The following is a 10275-nucleotide window of genomic DNA, read 5'->3' on the forward strand; positions in this document are numbered from 1 at the left end:
ACAAAGCTCCCTGCGAATTCCTTTCCCACAGAACTCTGGTGTTGCAGCCCTTGGAAAGGAGAAGTTGCTTTTAGGCAGTAGTCATAACTCATATATAGAGCAGGCTACTAGCCCCATGCATCCTTTACCTATCATATAAACGTACTGGCAAAATGGTGCCTACACAAGCAGTCATGTTATATTGAATTGTGAGGTAGCGCATAAGACATGAGTAGGAAAATATGAAGAATTGAAAACTGAGATACTTTTCTAGAATTTTCCCATTATGAATATATGGAATAAATGTCAAGAAAGGTGCTGCTGAAGATGCAAGGAGTGTTGTGGTTTAACCCGGCTGGCAGCTAAACACCACACAGCCGTTCGCTCATCCTCCCCCCTCCCTCTCTGGGATGGGGGAGAGAAACGGGAAAGTGAAGCTGGTGAGTTGAGATAAAGACAGTTTATTAAGACAGGAATATAATAATAACAATAATAATAATAATAGTGATAATGATAATAGTATTAATAATAATAATGTGTAAGAAAACAAGTGATGCACAATGCAATTGCTCACCACCCGCTGACCAATGCCCAGCCTATCCCCGAGCAGCCGGCCCCCCACCCCGGCCAGCCACCCCTATATATTGTTTAGCATGACGTCAGATGGTATGGAATACCCCTTTGGCCAGTTTGGGTCAGCTGTCCTGGGTCTGTCCCCTCCCAGCTCCTGCTGCACCCCCAGCCTGCTCGCTGGCAGCACAGAGCGAGAAGCCGAAAAGTTCTTGGCCTGGTGTAAACACTGCTCTGCAACAATTAAAACATCAGCATGTTATCAGCGCTCTTCTCATCCTAATCCAAAACATAGTACCCTACCAGCTACTATGAGGAAAATTAACTCTGTCCTAACTGGAACCAGGACAGATATCCACCCCTTATTCCATACCATTTATGTCATGCTCAGGTTACACTCTTTCCAATACATTCTAATTAATCACCATTTTCATCTATGATATATAGCAATCATGGTAGTGATGACATACAGTATTATATAATAATTAACATACTACAATTCAACTCATGGGCTATTCTCACCCAGTATCAAATCCCCTTGAGGTACACACCGGACCTCCCCATTCTTTTGCATTACCCACCAAGTGCATCCAGGTCCCTGAGCAAAAGCAATTCCACGAATGGGTTTGCCTTTTCCTGAGGCAGGAGTAGCCCAGACTGTTTTACCCAGCATGTTTCTTACGTGCACTACAGGAACTTTATCCCCTTCTACAGTGCGTAACAGGTTTGATTGGGCAGGTCCAGCTCGGTTGGCAGATCCCCTGGTATTGACTAACCAGGTGGCCTTTGCCAAATGTGTATCCCAATTTTTGAATGTCCCAGCACCCATTGCTTTCAGTGTAGTCTTCAACAGTCCATTGTATCGTTCAACTTTTCCAGAGGCTGGTGCATGATAGGGGATGTGATACACCCACTCAATACCATGTTCTTTGGCCCAAGTGTCTATAAGGTTGTTTCGGAAATGAGTCCCGTTTTCTGACTCAATTCTCTCTGGGGTGCCATGTCGCCATAGGACTTGCTTTTCAAGGCCCAGGATAGTGTTCCGGGCGGTGGCATGGGGCACAGGATATGTTTCCAGCCATCCGGTGGTTGCTTCCACCATTGTAAGTACGTGGCGCTTGCCGTTGCGGGTTTGAGGGAGTGTGATGTAATCAATCTGCCAGGCCTCTCCATATTTATATTTCAGCCATCGTCCTCCATACCAAAGAGGTTTTGACCGTTTGGCTTGCTTGACTGCAGCACATGTTTCACAGTCATGGATAACTTGTGCTATAGTGTCCATGGTCAGGTCCACCCCTCGATCACGAGCCCATCTGTATGTTGCATCTCTACCTTGATGGCCTGAGGTGTCATGGGCCCATCGGGCTATAAATAATTCACCTTTATGTTGCCAGTCCAGGTCCACCTGAGCCACTTCAATCTTAGCAGCCTGATCCACCTGCTGGTTGTTTTGATGTTCTTCAGTAGCCCGATTCTTGGGCACATGAGCATCTACATGGCGTACCTTTACAACCAGGTTCTCTACCTGGGCAGCAATATCTTGCCACAATGCCGCAGCCCAGATGGGCTTGTCCCTGCGCTGCCAGTTGTTCTGCTTCCATTGCTGTAATCACCCCCACAGGGCATTTGCTACCATCCATGAATCAGTATAGAGATAGAGAACTGGCCACTTTTCTCGTTCAGCAATATCTAAAGCCAGCTGAATGGCTTTCACTTCTGCAAACTGACTCGATTCACCTTCTCCCTCAGCAGCTTCTGCAACTCGTCGTGTAGGACTCCATACAGCAGCTTTCCATCTCCGATGCTTTCCCACAATACGACAGGACCCATCAGTGAACAAGGCATATTTCTTCTCATTTTCCGGTAGCTTGTTGTACAGTGGGGCTTCTTCAGCATGAACCACCTCCTCCTCTGATGATATCCCAAAGTATTTGCCTTCTGGCCAGTCCATAATCACCTCCAAGATTCCTGGGCGACTGGGGTTTCCTATTCGAGCCCGCTGAGTAATCAGTGCAACCCACTTGCTCCATGTAGCATCAGTTGCATGATGTGTAGAGGGGACCCTTCCTTTGAACATCCAGCCTAGTACCGGCAGTCGGGGTGCCAGGAGGAGCTGCGCTTCAGTACCGACCACTTCCGAAGCAGATCGAACTCCTTCATATGCTGCCAATATCTCCTTTTCAGTTGGAGTATAGTGGGCTTCAGATCCTCTGTATCCCCGACTCCAAAACCCCAGGGGTTGACCTCGAGTTTCCTCAGGTTCTTTCTGCCAGAGGCTCCAGGTGGGACCATTCTCCCCGGCTGCGGTGTAGAGCACATTCTTTACATCTGGTCCTGTTCGGACTGGCCCGAGGGCTACTGCATGAACTATTTCCTGCTTAATTTGTTCAAAGGCTTGTCGTTGCTCAGGGCCCCATTCAAAAGCATTCTTCTTACGGGTTACTTGGTAGAGCGGGTTTACAATCAGACTGTAATTTGGAATATGCATTCTCCAAAACCCCACGACACCTAGGAAAGTTTGTGTTTCTTTTTTGCTAGTTGGTGGAGACATAGCTGTTATCTTGTTGATCACATCCATTGGGATTTGATGACGTCCATCTTGCCATTTTATTCCGAAAAACTGGATCTCTCGTGCAGGTCCTTTAACTTTATTCTGTTTTATGGCAAAACCGGCCTTCAGAAGGATTTGGACTATTTTCTTCCCTTTCTCGAAAACTTCTTCTGCAGTGTCACCCCACACAATGATGTCATCGATGTACTGCAGGTGTTCAGGAGCTTCCCCCTGCTCCAGCGCAGACTGGATCAGTCCATGGCAAATGGTAGGGCTGTGTTTCCACCCCTGGGGCAGCCGATTCCAAGTATATTGGACTCCCCTCCAAGTGAAAGCAAACTGTGGCCTGCACTGTGCTGCTAGAGGGATGGAGAAAAATGCATTAGCGATATCAATTGTGGCATACCACTTGGCTGCCTTTGATTCCAGTTCATACTGGAGTTCTAGCATGTCTGGCACTGCAGCACTCAGTGGTGGCGTGACTTCGTTCAGGCCACGATAGTCCAGTTAGTCTCCACTCACCATTAGACTTTCGCACTGGCCATATGGGACTATTAAAAGGTGAATGAGTCTTGCTGATCACTCCTTGGCTCTCCAGTTGACGAATTAGCTTATGGATGGGACTCAGGGAGTCTCGGTTGGTGCGATATTGCCGCCGGTGCACAGTTGTGGTAGCGATCGGCACTTGCTGTTCTTCAACCCTCAGCAACCCCACAACAGAAGGGTCCTCTGAGAGACCAGGCAAGGTAGACAACTGTTTAATGTCCTCTGTCTCCAAGGCAGCTATGCCAAAAGCCCAGCGGAACCCTTTTGGGTCCTTGAAATATCCTCTTCTAAGATAGTCTATGCCAAGGATGCACGGAGCATCTGGGCCAGTCACAATACGGTGCTTTTGCCACTCATTACTGGTTAGACTCACTTCAGCCTCCAATACAGTTAACTGCTGGGATCCCACCGTCACACCATAAATACAGATGGGCTCTGGCCCTTTATAGCTTGATGGCATTAGAGTACATTGTGCACCGGTGTCTACCAAAGCCTTCTGTGCGTCTGACGTGCCAGGCCATCGAATCCACACAGTCCAATAAACTCGATTGTCCCTTTCCTCCCCCTGGCTGGAGGCAGGGCCCCTCTAGTCCTGGTCAGAATCTTCATTTCTGTGTTTAAAGGACTGCCTGCTGGAAGATGGAGCAGCAAACTTTTCAGAGAACTCCTTTTTCCCAATTGTTTTCCTTTGCAATTCACGTACCCGTGCCTCTAGGGTCGCAGTAGATTTTCCATCCCATTTTCTCATGTCCTCTCCATGGTCACGTAGGTAAAACCACAGGGTGGCGCAGTGTGTGTGCCCACCATATTGTCTTCCCTGCATAGATGAACGTTTAGCCCTAATAGCTGAGACACTGGTTTGTACAGGTGGGGAGGAAAATAATCTCTCTTCAAGTTGGTGGATCTTTTCAGAAAGTTTCTCAAAAGTATTCTCTTTTAGCTGGTGGACACTGGTTCGTTCAGGTGGAGGGGAAGATAATCTTTCTTCAAGTTGGTGGATCTTTTCAGAAAGTTTCTCCAAAGCATTCTCTTTTAGCTGGTGGACACTGGTTTGTTCGGGTGGAGGGGAAGATAAATTCTCTTTAAGTTGGTGGACCTCTTCAGAGAGTTTCTCCACAGCCGAGACACAGGCCTGTAGGGAAGAGGAGAGATTTCCTTCGTACTGCCGGAGTAATTTAGCCACGTCATTCACTGGGGGATTCTCCGCTTTCCAGGCTAGTATTGCCAATGAGCTGGCATATGATGATGGTGCACTCCGTACAAACTTCCGCCACATGGGTGGTGTACACCGGACTGCATCTGGATCTGCGGATGTTTGTGCATCGTCTAGGTCCTTATAAATGACTTCCCGTACGGCCAATTCCCTCAGGTACTGAATTCCCTTCTCCATGGTGGTCCATTTGCCTGGTAGACATACAAGTTCTTCCTTGAAGGGATACCTTTCCTGCACAGCTGACAGGAGACGCCTCCAGAGGCTGCGAGATCGTGCTCCATCTCCAATTGCTTTGTCAATGCATGCGTCCCTAGCAAGGGATCCCAGCCACCTGGCTTCCTTGCCCTCTAATTCCACATAATTGGCTCCCGTGTCCCAGCACCGGAGCAGCCAGGTGACAAGCTGCTCACCTATACAGCGACCAAAATCTTTTCGCACATCTCGTAGCTCACGCTGGTATAGAGTCCGGGTAGTTACTGTTGATTTTTCGACATCCCCATCCTCATCTTCAGTCTCCTGCACCTTTGATGGCCCAGCCTCGTCTTCACTATGCCCAGACTTAGCAGAAGACTGTCTGCGTTCTAAATGACCTGAGCCTCTATACCATTTCTTCACCTTGTCTACAGGGGCAACTTGCACTGCTACAGCTCGTTTCTCTAACCCAGACACAGGGTCTGCCACAGGGGTTGGAATACCCTCTGCGGGGTCAACTTGCACTGCTACAGCTCGTTTCTCTGACCCAGACACAGGAGTGGGAGCAGCTGCAGGAGCTGGAGCTGCTGCAGGGGCTGGAGTGGCTGCAGGAGCTGGAGCTGGAGCGGCTGCAGGAGCTGGAGTGGCTGCAGGAGCTGGAGCTGGAGCAGCTGCAGGGGCTGGAGCTAGGTTGCTAGTAGCATCAATTGCGGCTCGATAGGCACAAGCCAGACCCCAGCACGCTACAGTGATTTGTGTCACTTTGGAACTGCCAGAGTCATGACACCTTTTTTTCAAGCATTCTGCCAGCTTTTTAGGATTTTGCAGTTGTTCAGGGGTGAATGTCCAAAACACTGGAGGTGACCACTGCTCTAGAAACCTGCCCATATCCTCCCACACTCCCTGCCACTCGCAACTATCCCGCCTCAAGACAGATCTCCGGATGAGATTCCTAAGTAGTTGTTTAACCCTCAACAAAATCTGAAGCGCATTCAGGAGACATAACAACAAGAGCAGGCTGGTCTGAGTATCCCAAGGATATTCAACATCTTGGAGAACCACCGTAACTACCTCGGGGGATAAGAGGGTGGTGGTGAAGGAGAAAGGGAGAGTGAACAGGTAGGGAAACATGTCTTCCCCTGTCCCCTTCACAGATTGGCTCCCTAACGAAAACAGGCAATAGGTGTAATTGCTAATAGTTTCCGAGATATGGTTTCCAAAGTATAGAGTCGACGTCAGTGCTGAGTACAAATACCAGGTTAAAGTCATGACCAGATATTTCATCATTTCATAAGCCATTGTTACACCGCACAGTACCATAACAATCTTAAACCAGGGCCCGGAAAGGATAAACAGTGCAACAGGGAGCACATACAGAAAGTAACGCACTATAAAACTCAATTTGGAATACAGGTACAGCAGACTGGAGATTAAGGCAATCAACATCGTGACTAGCAACTATTAAGCAGGTCCAATACTTATACCAATTTTAGTTTAACACACTCTGGTCAAATTTGTCGATATCTCAACCCTTCGAGCCCCACGTTGGGCGCCAAAAGGGCTGTTGTGGTTTAACCCGGCTGGCAGCTAAACACCACACAGCCGTTCGCTCATCCTCCCCCCTCCCTCTCTGGGATGGGGGAGAGAAACGGGAAAGTGAAGCTGGTGAGTTGAGATAAAGACAGTTTATTAAGACAGGAATATAATAATAACAATAATAATAATAATAGTGATAATGATAATAGTAATAATAATAATAATGTGTAAGAAAACAAGTGATGCACAATGCAATTGCTCACCACCCGCTGACCGATGCCCAGCCTATCCCCGAGCAGCCGGCCCCCCACCCCGGCCAGCCACCCCTATATATTGTTTAGCATGACGTCAGATGGTATGGAATACCCCTTTGGCCAGTTTGGGTCAGCTGTAACAATTAAACATCAACAATTAAAACATCAACAACAATTAAAACATCAGCATGTTATCAGCGCTCTTCTCATCCTAATCCAAAACATAGCACCCTACCAGCTACTATGAGGGAAAATTAACTCTGTCCTAACTGGAACCAGGACAACTGAGATACTTTTCTAGAATTTTCCCATTATGAATATATGGAATAAATGTCAAGAAAGGTGCTGCTGAAGATGCAAGGAGACATAAGGGTATGACTACTGGTGTTAAGAGTGATACATTATATAGGCAATTTTCACACATTTTAAACATACCTATATAAGGTATAGTGAGGACCATACCTATGTAAGTTTTGGTAAGAAAGAAACAGTGATTTGCTGCCTTGTTTGGGGCAAGTTTTGGGTGAAGAGGAAAGGAGTGGTGGGGTTGACCAGGAGGTTCCAGTAATCCACATGAGACAAAGAAACTCTTTTGGTTTTAATTCTGTCTTTCCAGTTTAGTTTGTAATTTCCATTTTGTAAGAGGGACTGTTCCAGACAGAGCATTTCCAGTGCATAATTGCCCTTCTCAAGTGGCTAAGCATTTGGACTCCATCCTTGTGTCTCCCAGCACCAGCAAAAATGTGCTGTAATTGTTCGGAAATGCATTGCTGTTTATGGCCAACTGCCACATGCTACTTTGTACTAATTCTGTCAGCTCTCTTAAGCTCAGCAGAGGATGTCACAGTCAGGCAGAAAATAAAAATCTTCCGAGGTTTCCTGTTCTGAAGCAAGTGGTAATGATAACTCAGTTCTGCATCAGAGCAAAAGAGCAGTTGGACTGATTACAGTACTGTTTGAATTCTCTGTCAGATTACAAAATATCCACCAACACTTTTCATTTTAATACCAAAAAAAAAAAAAAGTGGACATATGTTTTCACAGAATAATGGAATGATTGAGGTTGGAAGGGAGCTCTGAGTATCATCTAGTCCAAATTCCCTGCTCAAGGAGGGTCCCCTAAAGCATATCACCCAGGATTGTGTCCAGACAGCTTTTGAATATCTCCAGAGAAGGAGACTACACAATGTCTCTGAGCAATCTGTTCCAGTGCTCTGTCACCCTCACAGTAAAGAAGATTTTCCTCATGTTCAGGTGGAATTTTCTGTGTTGCAGTTTGTGCCCATTGCCTTTTGTCCTGTTGCTGGGCACCACTGAGAAGAGCTTGGCCCCATCCATCTTCTTGACACCCTCCCTTCAGATACTTATGCACGTTGATAAGATCCCCTCTCAGTCTTCTCTTCTCCAGGCTGAACAGGCCCAGCTCCCTCAGCCTCTCCTCATATGAGAGATTCTCCAGCCCCTAAATCGTTTTAGTAGCCCTGCACTGGACTCGCTCCAGTAGCTCCATGTCCCTCTTGTACTGGGGAGCCCAGAACTGGACATAGTACTCCAGGTGTGGCCTCACCAGGGCTGAGTAGAGGGGGAGGATCACCTCCCTTGACCTGCTGGCAACACTCTTCCGAATGTACCCCAGGATCCTATTGGTCTTCTTGGCCACAAGGGCACATTGCTGACTCATGGTCGAGCCTTTGTCTGCCAGGACTTCCAGGTCCTTCTCCGCAGAGCTACTCTCGGGCAGGTCAGCCCCCAGCTTGTACTGGTGCATGGGGTTACTCCTCTCCAAGTGCAGGGCCCTGCACTTGCCTTTGTAGAATTTCAAGAAGTTCCTCTCTGCACATCTCTCTACCTGTCAAGATCCTTCTGAATGGCAGCACAGCACTCTGGGGTATTGAACTTCTCTCCCAGTTTTGTATCATCAGCAAACTTGCTGAGAAGGCTTTCTATCCCTTTGTCCAAGCCATTAATGAATAAGTTAAACAATACTGGATGCCATATTGACCCTTGAGGGACTTTTTTCCAGTCAAAAAAAAATAAAAAAAAATAATCCCAATTTGTAAAGATAAATTGTTATCTTAGTAGTTTACTTGTAGCTAGTGTTTTTAACCATAAGGAACAATCTCTATACACATGAAAAAAGATGTATCTCATGAGTAAACGTAGGTTCTGTAATTAACAAGATCATTGTAGTAATACCAAAGGGATCTTGCTAGTATATACTTACAGTAATAAATTCTAAATTATTTAATTCAAATGCAACAAGTTTGGAACTTTTAATGTAGTATTTTTATTTAATGCTTATTCACAGGAAGATGAAATTGTTGAGTGACAGGTTTATAAAGCTAATATAAGCACATTTTTTCCTGTGTTTGTGTAAGACCTGATTTGTATTTGATAAATCCATCTTTTCTTTTAACCATGCTATTTCAAGTGTCATGACAGTAAGGATATATCAAGAAATTCATTAAGTACTGGTAGGCACTGGAGTAAGCAGTAGCTTAGAGGATAGACAACATAAAATGCAGGAGATGTTCACTACATCATTTATTTAACTCACAACAGGTTGAAATGGTCCAGATTAAAGATATGTAGAACAAGACCATTTGCCAGTTCAATTTGGGAAGGTTGTATTGATTTCAGCGATGCTATACACAGTTAAGACTGTTTTTTATGGTCTCTACCTCAGATAACTTAAGGATTGATTTCACATTGAGATTCCTTATTTGTACAAGGTAAAGTGCAGATGTATGTTGGTGGAATTACAGGCTAGCTTTATATGCAGCTAAGTGGAAAGCAATTTAGTAAGGAGAGGCTGAAGGGAGTGCAGGTAACTTTTTAGGAAGAAGAAAGCTCTGTAAAAAAAGCTCTGTTCTTTTTATGTGAATGTTGTAAATAGTTACGAGTTACTTCTAAAGGAGCATTTCAGGGTAATTAACAATCACACAAGCCATTACTGTTTGGATGGCAAATGATGTGAATGAGAAAAGAAGGAATCAGATGTAAAGACCTAAAGAGGTACTTAATCAGGATTTATGCTAAATCCAGAGTTACCCTCTGCATTTGTCAGCTATCAGGGTTCCTGTCTCTTTTTTCACGTTGACATTTGCAATGTTTCTTCTGAGCATATCCAGATTTGTGCATCAGTCTTAGTGCTGAACAGTTTGACACTGCCTCCTAGCTAATCAATATCTGAAGTCTAGGCATTCACACACCTCTCCCTTCAGTCTGGTGGGCATACCTGGTGCACATCTAATGCTTTGAACTAAAGTCCACACAAAAAGTTGAGACAGACTCTGCCTTCTGTTAAAAAAAGTGTAAGGAAAATGATATGCTGCTGCTTCCTAGCAAGTACAATTTAGGGTTAAAAAAACATTTGGACTACAAGTTAGTCAGCCATGGCATTCAGGAGATTTAGGCCTACATCTCTGGATTCC

This window comes from Anser cygnoides, chromosome 1, assembly GCF_040182565.1.
Source record: "Anser cygnoides isolate HZ-2024a breed goose chromosome 1, Taihu_goose_T2T_genome, whole genome shotgun sequence".
NCBI classification, from domain to species: Eukaryota; Metazoa; Chordata; class Aves; order Anseriformes; family Anatidae; genus Anser; species Anser cygnoides.